Genomic DNA, 12,170 nt, shown 5'->3' with positions numbered 1-12,170 from the left:
CCCAAGCCTCATTACAGGAAGGATGTGGAAAAGATTGAAAGGGTGCAAAGGAGATTTACAAGGATGTTGCCTGGATTGAGTGGCATGCCTTCTGAGGATAGGCTGAGGGAGCTCGGTCTTTTCTCCTTGGAGAGACGTAGGATAAGAGGAGACCTAATAGAGGTATATAAGAGGCATAGATCGGGTGGACTCTCAGAGGCTTTTTCCCAGGGTGGAAATGGCTGCTACGAGAGGACACAGGTTTAAGGGGGTAGGTCCTGGGGAAATGTTAGGGGGAAGTTTTTCACACAGAGGGTGGTGGGCGAGTGGAATCGGCTGCCGTCAGTGGTGGTGGAGGCGAACTCAATAGGGTCTTTTAAGAGACTCCTGGATGAGTACATGGGACTTAATAGGATGGAGGGTTATAGGTAGGCCTAAAAGGTAGGGATATGTTCGGCACAACTTGTGGGGCCGAAGGGCCTGTTTTGTGCTGTAGTTTTCTAAGTTTCTATGAGAAATAATCAGTTTATAGGTTGGGGTTCTTTGGTAGTGTTGACTTCAGGTGGAATATTGGCTGCGACAGTGTGAGAGTCCACTGCTGTTCTTCGAATAGCGCCAAGCAGTCTTCAATGTCCACTTGAATAAGCCCCGGTTTAACATTTCAGCCAGGGGACAATATGTGAAATCTCAGATTTAAGTCTCTGTCCATTCATGGCAATCAAAGTAATCCACTCTCCTGCCCTGATTACAGACTAGCTGTGTGTACATCTCTTTGAGATATTAACTAGACTGGAATTTTCCTGATTCCTCCCCACCCTCCACCCCCTCCCAAACTTATCTCTTCAGGGGCCAGCCGGCCTTCAACACTATGGGGTCTGTGCTGCTGAGTGGAAGTACACAGGGGACACCATCCAGTTAAAGTCCGTCTCTTCTCCGCTTTCTGATTTCTTACTCACTCAAGCGTCAGTTTATTTGTCCTTTGCGGACATTTATCCACCTCACATTCCTTGCAATTTTATTCCTGGTCCCATTTAAGGTAAAGCGTTCCAACTCCGCCCTTCCCTGATTTTAACTCTTCTTAAAGTTACTTCATCTCTCTCGGGCTTTGCTCCATGGGCTGCTCATGACCTCGGGGGGGGGGGGGTGTCCAAAGGTGCTTTGAGGGTCTCTGATAGGCATGTACGGGCCAGGACTGGACGGTGCCCATCTGCCCCAGGGTACACGGAAAAGCAGGCCAAAAAGTTTATTTAATGGTGTCACAAGTTGGCTTACATTAACACCGCAATGAAGTTACGGTGAAAATCCCCCGAGTCGCCCACACACTCCTGTTCGGGTTACGCTGAGGGAGAATTTAGCAGCCCTAGCCAGCACGGTCTTTCGGACTGTGGGAGGAAACCGCAGCACCCGGAGGAAAACCCACGCAGACACGGGGAGAACGTGCAGACTCCGCACAGACAGTGACCCCGAGCCGGGAATCGAACCCGGGTCCCTGGTGCTGTGAGGCAGCAGTGCTAACCCACTGTGCCACCATGCTGTCCCTATACTGTAGCCATGTGTTTTTTGATTTTTGACTTGACTTATTGTCACATGTATTGGGATACAGTGAAAAGCATTGTTTCTTGCGCGCTATACAGACAAAGCATACCGTTCATAGAGAAGGAAAGGAGTGGGTGCAGAATGTAGCGTTACAGTCACAGCTAGGGTGCAGAGAAAGATCAGCTTAATATAAGGTAGGTCCATTCAAAAGTCTGACGGCAGCAGGGAAGAAGCTGTTCTTGAGTCGGTTGGTACGTGACCTCAGACTTTTGTATCTTTTTCAGAGTACAGAGGAGGTTTACCAGGATGTTGCCTGGTATGGAGGGTCTTAGCTATGAGGAGCGATTGGGTAAACTGGGATTGTTCTCCCTGGAAAGATGGAGGATGAGGGGCCACCTAATAGAGGTGTATAAAATTATGAAGGGCATAGATAGGGTGAACAGTGGGAAGCTTTTTCCCAGGTCGGAGGTGACGAACACAAGGGGTCACGGGTTCAAGGTGAGGGGGGCAAGGTTCAACACAGATGTCAGGGGGACGTATTTTACACAGAGAGTGGTGGAGGCCTGGAATGCACTCCCAAGCAAGGTGATTGAGGCGGACTTATCTAGATAGCCACATGAACAGACTGGGAATAGAGGGATACAAAGGAATGGTCTAGTTGGGCACATGAGCGGCGCAGGCTTGGAAGGCCGAAGGGCCTGTTCCTGTGCTGTATTGTTCTTTGTTCTTTGTTCCCGATGGAAGAAGGTGGAAGAGAGTATGTACGAGGTGCGTGGGGTCCTTGATTATGCTGGCTGCTTTTCCCGAGGCAGCGGGAAGTGTGGAGGGAGTCAATGGATGGGAGGTTGGTTTGCGCGATGGGACTGGGCTACACTCACAACGTTCTGTCCTAGTAGCCGCGGGTAACCAGGCGGTACTGTGCCAATCTGTCCTGGTAGAGAAGGAAACTAGGCTGCACTGTGTCCTGGTAGTCATGATGTGGAGATGCCGGCGTTGGACTGGGGTAAACACAGTAAGAGTTTTAACAACACCAGGTTAAAGTCCAACAGGTTTATTTGGCAGCAAATACCATTAGCTTTCGGAGCGCTGCTCCTTCGTCAGATGGAGTGGAAATCTGCTCTCAAACAGGGCACAGAGACACAAAATCAAGTTACAGAATACTGATTAGAATGCAAATCTCTACAGCCAACCAGATCTTAAAGATACAGACAATGTGAGTGGAGGGAGCATTAAGCACAGGTTAAAGAGATGTGTATTGTCTCCAGACAGGACAGCCAGCAAGTCCAGGAGGCAGAGAAGGTTCACCAGGTTGATACCAGAGATGAGGGGTGTTGATTATGAGGAGAGACTGAGCAGATTGGGTTTGTATTCGTTGGAATTTAGAAGGCTGAGAGGGGATCTTATAGAGACCTATAAGATAATGAAGGGGCTGGATAGGGTAGAGGTGGAGAGATTATTTCCACTTAGAAAGGAAACTAGAACTAGAGGGCACAGCCTCAAAATAAAGGGGGGTCAGTTTAGGACAGAGTTGAGGGGGAACCTCTTCTCTCAGAGGGTGGTGAATCTCTGGAATTCTCTGCCCACTGAAGTGGTGGAGGCTACCTTGTTGAATATGTTTAAATCACGGACAGATGGATTCCTGATCGGTAAGGGAATTAGGGGTTATAGGGATCAGGCGGGTAAGTGGAATTGATCCACTTCAGATCAGCCATGATCTTATTGAATGGCGGGGCAGGCTCGAGGGGCCAGATGGCCTACTCTTAGAATAGACTCTTAGAAACCCTACAGCACAGAAAGAGGCCATTCAGCCCATTGAGTCTGCACCGACCACAATCCCACCCAGGCCCTACCCCACATCCCTACGTATTTACCCACTAATCCCTCTAACCTACGCATCCCAGGACACTAAGGGCAATTTTTTTTAGCACGGCCAATCAACCTAACCCGCACATCTTTGGACTGTGGGAGGAAACCGGAGCACCCGGAGGAAACCCACGCAGACATGAGGAGAATGTGCAAACTCCACACAGACAGTGACCCGAGCCGGGAATCGAACCCGGGACCCTAGAGCTGTGAAGCAGCAGTGCTAACCACTGTGCTACCGTGCCGCCTGCTCCTATTTCTTATGTTCTTTTGTTCAAGCTGTGGGGGTTACTGATAGTGTGACATAAACCCAACATCCCGGTTTAGGCCGTCCTCATGTGTGCGGAACTTGGCTATCAGTTTCAGCTCAGCGACTCTGCGCTGTCGTGCGTCGTGAAGGCCGCCTTGGAGAACGCTTCCCCGAAGATCCTGGTAGACATGGCAGAAGGTTGTAGCCCGCCCATGTGTCCTGGTAGACACGGCGAGACTGAGACTGTGCTGTGCCCCTCAGGGTCTGATCTGGTATTCTGTTGCTGTTTTGTTTTTCGAGAGGTGGGTTTTTTGCCAGGCACGTGACTGCTCTGACACATCCCTGATGTAAGCTCTCTCCTGGTTCAGTCCCACAGCACGGAGAGCGAGTCTCCACCCCTAAAGGACACACCCGATAGTGTACAAGAACCCAACCCTGTAACAGTAGAGCTTTATTATCGAGCATTGGGAGTCTGGAGCTACACTAAGAGTGCTGGATTCAATAACGGGCTATTCCACACAAGCATTGGGTGCCCCCTGCACCATGAGACGGCGGGGGCTTTAGCGTACAAATCGCTGCCACCAGGTAATTCAAATAGAGAGAGAGATCTGTAAGAGATATGTACAAATTTTGCTGGAGGGGGGGAAAAAATTGTATTTAGCTTAAGATTTGCAGAAAGGAAAGGAAAAATGATTCAGCGACTGGTTCCTGGAGTTGCAAAGTTGTCAGAAAGTTTGGAAAAGTTTTTTTGAAATAAGTTACTTCCAGCTGTTGGTGGCTGTTTTTTGGACAGAGTTGAGTTCCACCGTGGGCGTGGATCTTTTTAAGCTGCCTGGAGTGCGTGGACAAAAAAAATATGAACTGAACCCCGCCTCAGGAAAGTTTGCAGAGCCACTGCAGAAAAAAAGGAGGCAGCTACGCAAGGATCTGAACATGTAAATTATTTCTAGATAGGTGTCAGAACTTTCTGTTTTAAAACTTAACTTGTGGCAGCGCGCAAGGTGGGGGGTTTAAACTTGGAGACTTTCGCCATCGGGAAACGAATGGGACATGTAGGTTTTTGCATGGGGGAAAAGGGGGTTGTTGACAAGTTTTAAGGGGCTTCTTTTTAAAAGGAAAGGAAAGGTTTAGGCATGGTGTTTGACATGGGTGTGTGTGGAAAAGGGAGGAAAGGAAAAACCGTCTCTCCCCCCCAAAGTCTCTGGGCATTGAGCCAGGGATCTGAACCTTGGAATTCTTGCCTGTGGTTGGAAAGACAGAGTAACTTAAATGACTTTTTTTTTGCTTGTGTGTAAGAGGGGAGGGCAGAGGAAGGAGAGGGAGGGGGGGGGGGGAATGTAACCATGCCAGAACTTGACATAATTTGAAGGGACCAGATACAGAGAGAGAGAGAGAGAGCACTCCAGAACTTCACATAATTTGAAGGGACCAGATACAGAGAGAGAGAGAGAGCACTCCAGAACTTCACATCATTTGAAGGGACCAGATGCAGAGAGAGAGAGCACTCCAGAACTTCACATAAAGTTGAAGGGACGAGATCCACAGAGAGTGGGAGAACAAGGGTGGCTTTAAATCTGTGCGAGAGATAGGAGGAGAAGTGAAAAAAAAAATCCTACAGTGGGTGTGGCGAGGCTATTTGAAGATTAAACAAATGGCACTCCGACAACTCCGCGAGATACCGAGGGATTGTGTATCGAACCCTCCAAAGTTGCAAAATACTATTTTGAAGGTTTGCAGGAGGGCGTTTAAACCCTTGAAGCACCCTCCAGCTCGAAAATCTACCTTCAAACTCTTGGGCAAACTTTTTTTTTCTCTCTTTGAGAGAGAGAGGGAGATTAAAAATAAAGTTTAAAGGAGTTTTTAGAATCTCCTTGCCACTGGCATTTGACACCAACTCCACATTTGACTGGAATACAGGTTGGCAGAATTATTTGTATGTGAGGGGGAGGAAAATGCTGGAAATGCTCAGCAAGTCAGACGAGTATTTTCCAGCAGTTTTTAACTTCAGATTCCCCCCCCCCCCAGTATTTATTTTTGTAATGGGGACCACTTTTGGGGAGCTTTGTCGCTTGGTTGGTTGGCTTGTTGCTTTCTGACTTAATGCCACCCCTCCCTAATCCACCTCAGGGCAGAATATGGGGTTAATGGAAATGAGAATCAATTGAAAACTTGTGTCGGTGGCCCCTGGTTGTTTAAACAGACAAAAAAAAAGAGTTAATGATACTCCCCCCTCCCGAAACATTGTTTTTGCACAGACGTGCGAGTCGAGGGAAACAACCAAGTTCCCTGAATGTGTTAAGGGTGTGTCACTCTGCATGTTGCGCTGGTCGGGGTTTTTTTTCTTTTGGGGAGTCGTGCAAACGTTAAGTGTGCAAGGATTGTATAACCCGCCTGTTTGTTATTTTTTCGACTGCAGAAAGCGGTGTATCCCATCCGATCGGGATACGGTTTGGTTTTTTTTAACCCAAAAAAATGTCTATTGCAAATTTTTCAGAGCCTGTCTGGTGATTAATATATAGGGTTTTATTTTGGAAGTGGGGGGGGTGTTGGGGTGGGGAGAGGGGATTGATGCATTGAAGTGAGATGTCTTGGCAGTGCACTGCTTTTGTGGGGAGTGAAGGGCGGCACGGTAGCACAGTGGGTTAGTGCTGCTGCCTCACAGCTCCAGGGTCCCGGGTTCGATTCCCGGCTTGGGGCACAGTCTGTGTGGAGTTTGCACATTCTCCTCGTGTCTGCGTGGGTTTCCTCCGGGTGCTCCGGTTTCCTCCCACAGTCCAAAGATGTGCGGGTTAGGTTGATTGGCCGTGCTGAAATTGCCCCTTAGTGTCCCGGGATGCGTAGGTTAGAGGGATTAGTGGGTAAATATGTAGGGATATGGGGGTCGGGCCTGGGTGGGATTGTGGTCGGTGCAGACTCGATGGGCCGAATGGCCTCTTTCTGTACTGTAGGGTTTCTATGATTTCTCTAATCTCCCTGGAAAGACGCAGGATGAGGGGAGACTTAATAGAGGTGTATAAAATTATGAAAGGCATAGATAGGGTGGACGGTGGGAAGCTTTTTCCCCAATCCTGCTCTTTGGGAAGCTTGTGTTCAAATTTAACCCACCCCACCCTCTATCAGGGAGGTGGAGAGTGACTTGCAGGAGAGGGGAGGAGGTGGGGGGGAGCCCAGTCTCTTCCTCCACCCAACACATGTTAGCTCCTGGCGACCCTGCAGCACTCCAGAGAGGGTGATGCCAGCTTGTTGGCACTTGTAGGCTGGGCGCTACCTTTGATGGGTTTTTTTTTGCATCTGGAATGGGAGCCAGCAAAAGAAGGAGGATGGCTGATTTTTTTTTAAAGCATCGAAGCTCCCTCCCCCACTCCCTCCGTGCCTCATGATCCGTCTCCATATGGACAAGGTTCGGAGAGTCTACCCCACCACGGTTGTCCAAACCCTGGCGAGACTTTTGGTTGAAGTTGGTGGTTCGGTTGCGGGCCACTGGGCTGTGGAAACGTCCAGTTGATTACTTGGTGGGCTTGAGAGGGATGTGGAGGGGTGTTTGGCGGAGTTTCAAAGTCATATTTGCGATAGTTCCCCACCCCATGCAGTGGCGAGCTGTACACGACAGTGTGCTCTACAGCTGAACAACCCCACCCTGTAACCAGTTAGCTGTTGTACTGCAGGGAATGCGGCAGTAGGAGGCGTCACATGTTCATCGTGACCCATGGGCTAGGTTGGCAGAGTTGGGGGGGATGGAGGGGGTTAGATATCATATCCTTAACCTACCCCCGCCTCCACACCCAAAGGGCACCATCCAGAGCCCTCTGCTGCCAGTGCTGAGGTCTCAAAGGCAGGATTAGAACAAAGAACAATACAGCACAGGAACAGGCCCTTCGGCCCTCCAAGCCCGTGCCGCTCCCTGGTCCAAACTAGACCATTCTTTTGTATCCCTCCATTCCCACTTCGTTCATGTGGCGATCTAGATAAGTCTTAAACGTTCCCAGTGTGTCCGCCTCCACCACCTTGCCCGGCAGCGCATTCCAGGCCCCCACCACCCTCTGTGTAAAATATCTGATATCCGTGTTAAACCTCCCCCCCCCTTCACCTTGAACCTATGACCCCCCTCGTGAACGTCACCACCGACCTGGGGAAAAAGCTTCCCACCGTCCACCCTATCTATTTCATAATTTTATACACCTCTATTAAGTCTCCCCTCATCCTCCGTCTTTCCAGGGAGATTAGGCTTGGCTGTGATGCCCCACCGAGCTGAATAGTCGCACAACTGTTCAGACGCTGTTGCATGAAGGGGAGGGGGGGGAGAGAGGGCAGAGAGAGTGGTCGTCGCTTTGGGCAGGGAAAGTTACACGTCTCACAGGAAGGGGACGCGGTGATATTTCTGCAGTGTGTGGTTAACTGGTCCTTTTTCGTGCAATAGTTTTCACTGGAGGATGAGCCAGCAAAGGGGACAACTTTAGCTGACGTGGGTAGCTCTCCCCCGCCGTGGGGGTTGGGGGAGACTCCCAGTGGATTCTGTTCGGCCGGGGGAGGGGGGGGGGGGCGGAGGGGGTCCTGTTGTATTTCGTTCTGGTCTCCAGACACTCACGGCGCGAACTCTCATCGATAGGCCAGGTGACTGCGTTAGTCGGCCGCACAACCCATTGGGTTGGGCTGCGGTGACTGGATCCCTGCCTTTCCGTCAGATTTCCATGAATATTAGCAACCTGACCCAGGGTTAGAGCGCAGCGATGATCCAGTGGTCTGGAATACACTGCCTGCGGGTGTGGTGGAGGCAACTTCAGTCGAGGCTTTCCGAAAAGGTCATCCGAAAAGGATGGGGGCGGAGAGAACGGCACTGTGTGAATTGCTCAGTCAGAAAGCTAGAACAGACTCGATGGGCCGACTGGCCTCCTGAACTGTCACACTTCTGCGACTCAGTCGATCGTCCCCACCCGCCCCATGACCAGGCTTGGCTGGCACAGCGGGTTAGCGCTGCTGCCTCACAGCGCCGGGGACCCCGGGTTCGATTCCCGGCTCGGGTCACTGTCTGTGCGGAGTCTGCACGTTCTCCCCGTGTCTGCGTGGGTTTCCTCCGGGCGCTCCGGTTTCCTCCCACAGTCCGAAAGACGGTGCTAAATTCTCCCTCAGTGTAACCCAGAACAGGAGTGTGGCGACTAGGGGATTTTCACAGTAACTTCATTGCAGTGCTAATGCCAGCCGACTTGCGACACTAACAAATAAACTTTAATAACTTTGACATGCCAAATCGCATTTACACATTTTTTTTGCCAGTACCTTCCTGGATTTTTTATTTATGTGATTAAATACACAGACATCAAAAGATAACACCACTCTGAACCAGCAGGCATGCCCTACAGTGTTAATATCTCTGAGCTTTGGGTATTTGCACTCCCCAGGTTCAAGCTTGATCTGTTCCAGGAATTTTTGAGAAATGTTTTTGTGGTTTAGGTTTCTGGCCATCATCCTTTGATTCTGTGCAGTTTTAAATGTACGAGGGGGGTGAGGACCCACTTCTTCGTCCTCGGCGAGCGATGTTGAGGGTGAAAGATTATTAACTTGTCGGCGAGAGCTGACAATGAAAGTTAATTCGGAACAGGCAGACTTGGAGAAAGGCAGACACACACTCACACACACACACCGAGAGACCTTCCGAGACACAGGCATTGAAGAACGCAGCAAGACAGCGTTCACAGAATACTACAGTGCAGGAGAGGCCCTTCAGCCCATCGAGTCTGTACCGACGCATGAAATGCCCTGACTCGCCCACCTAAACCCACTTGCCAGCACTTGGCACCATAGCCTTGAATGTTAAGACGCGCCATGTGCTCATCCAGGTACTTTTTAAAGGATGTGAGGCCTCCCGCCTCCACCACCCTGCCAGGCAGTGCATTCCAGACCCTCACCACCCTCTGGGTAAAAATATTTTTCCTCAAATCCCCCCTAAACCTCACTTTTAACTTGTGTCCCTTCGTAACTGACTCTTCAACTGAGGGGAACATTACAGCGCAGTCCAGGCCCTTCGGCCCTCGATGTTGCGCCGACCAGTGGAACCAATCTAAAGCCCCTCTAATCTACACTATTCCAGTATCATCCATATGTTTATCCAATGACCATTTGAATGCTCTTAATGTTGGCGAGTCTACTACTGCTGCAGGCAGGGCATTCCACGCCCTTACTACTCTCTGAGTAAAGAACCTACCTCTAACATCTGTCCTATATCTCTCACCCCTCAATTTAAAGCTATGTCCCCTCGTGCTGGCCATCACCATCCGAGGAAAAAGGCTCTCACTGTCCACCCTATCTAATCCTCTGATCACCTTGGATGCCTCTATTAAGTCACCTTCTTCTCTCTAACGAAAACAACCTCAAGTCCCTCAGCCTTTCCTCATACGATCTTCCCACCATACCCGGCACTCCCCAGGGAGTGCAAATACCAACCCTATCAACCTGGGTGCCAACTTTCAGGGATCTATGCAAATCTAGTAAATCTCCTCTGCACCCTTTCCAACACTTCCACATCTTTCCTATAATGCGGCGACCAGAACTGTACGCAATACTCCAAGTGCGGCCGCACCAGAGTTTTGTACAGTTGCAGCATGACCTCCTGGCTCCGAAACTCAATCCCTCTACCAATAAAAGCTAACACACCGTACGCCGCCTTAACAACCCGATCAACCTGGGTGCCAACTTTCAGGGATCTATGCACATGGACACCCAGATCCCTCTGCTCATCCACACTTCCAAGTATCTTACCATTAGCCCAGTACTCTGTAATCCTGTTACTCCTTCCAAAGTGAACCACCTCACACTTTTCTGCATTAAACTCCACTTGCCACCTCTCAGCCCAGCTCTGCGGCTTATCTATGTCCCTCTGTAACCTGCAACATCCTTCCGCACCGTCCACAACTCCACCGACTTTAGTGTCATCCATTAGTGACCGCTGCTCCCTATCCACTCTGTCTAACCCTAATCTTGAACACCTCAATCAGGTCGCCCCCTCAGTCTTCTCTGCTCCAGCGAAAACAACCCAAGCCGATCCAACCTCTCTTCATAACTTAAGTGCTCCATAGAACAAAGAACAAAGAACAGTACAGCACAGGAAACAGGCCCTTCGGCCCTCCAAGCCTGTGCCGCTCCTTGGTCCAACTAGACCAAGGCAGCATCCTGGTGAATCTCCTCTGCGTCCCCTCCAGTGCAATCACGTCCTTCCTATAATGTGGTGACCAGAACTGCACACAGTGCTCCAGCTGTGGCCTCACCAAAGTTCTCCATAACTCCATCAGTAACTCCAGAGTTACTGAGAAACACAGGCACTGAGGCATGCAAACATGAATTAGGAGCAGGAGTAGACCACTCGGCTCCCCCAACTTGCTCCATGCCATCCACTAAGCCCTTGGCAGATCTGATCGTGACTTCAAGACTACAATCCTGCCCAACAACCCTCCCCCACCCCTGTTAATCAAGAATAGAATCCGAGCAGTGCAGAAAGAGGCCATTCGGCCCATCAGATCTGCACCGGCTTTCCAAAAGGGCTTCCCGTCTGCCCCATCTCCATAAGAAATAGGAGCAGGAGTAGGCCATCTAGCCCCTCGAGCCTGCCCCGCCATTCAATAAGATCATGGCTGATCTGAAGTGGATCAGTTCCACTTACCCGCCTGATACCCCTAATTCCCTTACCAATCAGGAATCCATCTATCCGTGATTTAAACATATTCAACGAGGTAGCCTCCACCACTTCAGTGGGCAGAGAATTCCAGAGATTCACCACCCTCTGAGAGAAGAAGTTCCTCCTCAACTCTGTCCTAAACTGACCCCCCTTTATTTTGAGGCTGTGCCCTCTAGTTCTAGTTTCCATTCTAACCCTGTGCCTTTACCATGGCGAATCCACCAAACCTGTAAATCTTTGGACACTAAGGGGCGATTTGGCACGGCCAATCCACCCAACCCGCACATCTCTGGACTGTGGGAGGAAACCGGAGCACCCGGAGGAAACCCACGCAGACACGCGGGAGAATGTTTGAACGCCACATGGACAGTCACCTAAGGCTAGAGTGGAACCCAGGTCCCTGGCACTGCGTGGCAGCAGTGTTAACCTCTGTGCCGTCCACACGGCACTGTACATCTGTAACTGTGCTGCCGTGGAGAGGGAGAGAGTTCCAGAGACTCATGACCCTCTGGAAGAACGTACACAGATACGGAACAATACACAATGCGCTGAGGAACTTGAAAAGACAAAAGGGGGAATTCCCCCAACCAGCAGGTGGATGCAGTGAACTTGGCCTGAGCCAAAACGTCTGAAACCCCCCCCTTGGTGTAAAATCACGTTGCAATTCTCCCGATGGTGGGCTCAAGGCGGGTTACTCTTCCCCCAGGAGGTGGCGCAACATTTGCATTCATTTGCATCTTGCTCATTAGAGCAGCGTCCCAATCAGGCCTCTCAATCTTGCATCATGCCAGCAGGAACTGAGGTCAGCGCCAAACCCGATTACTAATGAGTGGTGAGTGCATGGTGGACCACAGTTCACCAGAGACTTTGGGGCCA

The 12,170-nt window shown here is 50.4% G+C and overlaps 1 protein-coding gene across 11 annotated transcripts in view; it reads left to right on the top strand.

Annotated features, from left to right (window-relative positions):
- Positions 1-4,094: 4,094 nt before the first annotated feature.
- The window catches only part of ahnak (AHNAK nucleoprotein), a 95,873-nt gene continuing 87,797 nt past the window's right edge, over positions 4,095-12,170 (top strand). For all 11 annotated transcript variants that reach the window (XM_078204906.1, XM_078204908.1, XM_078204915.1 and 8 more), the window contains exon 1: positions 4,095-4,213. The gene's annotated coding sequence lies outside the window, so the exon portion shown is untranslated. The remainder of the gene's footprint in view (positions 4,214-12,170) is intronic.

This window comes from Mustelus asterias, unplaced genomic scaffold (assembly GCF_964213995.1).
Source record: "Mustelus asterias unplaced genomic scaffold, sMusAst1.hap1.1 HAP1_SCAFFOLD_503, whole genome shotgun sequence".
Lineage (NCBI taxonomy): Eukaryota > Metazoa > Chordata > Chondrichthyes > Carcharhiniformes > Triakidae > Mustelus > Mustelus asterias.
The sequence above is the reverse complement of the archived record's forward strand: the minus strand, read 5'-3'. Positions and strand labels throughout refer to the sequence as shown.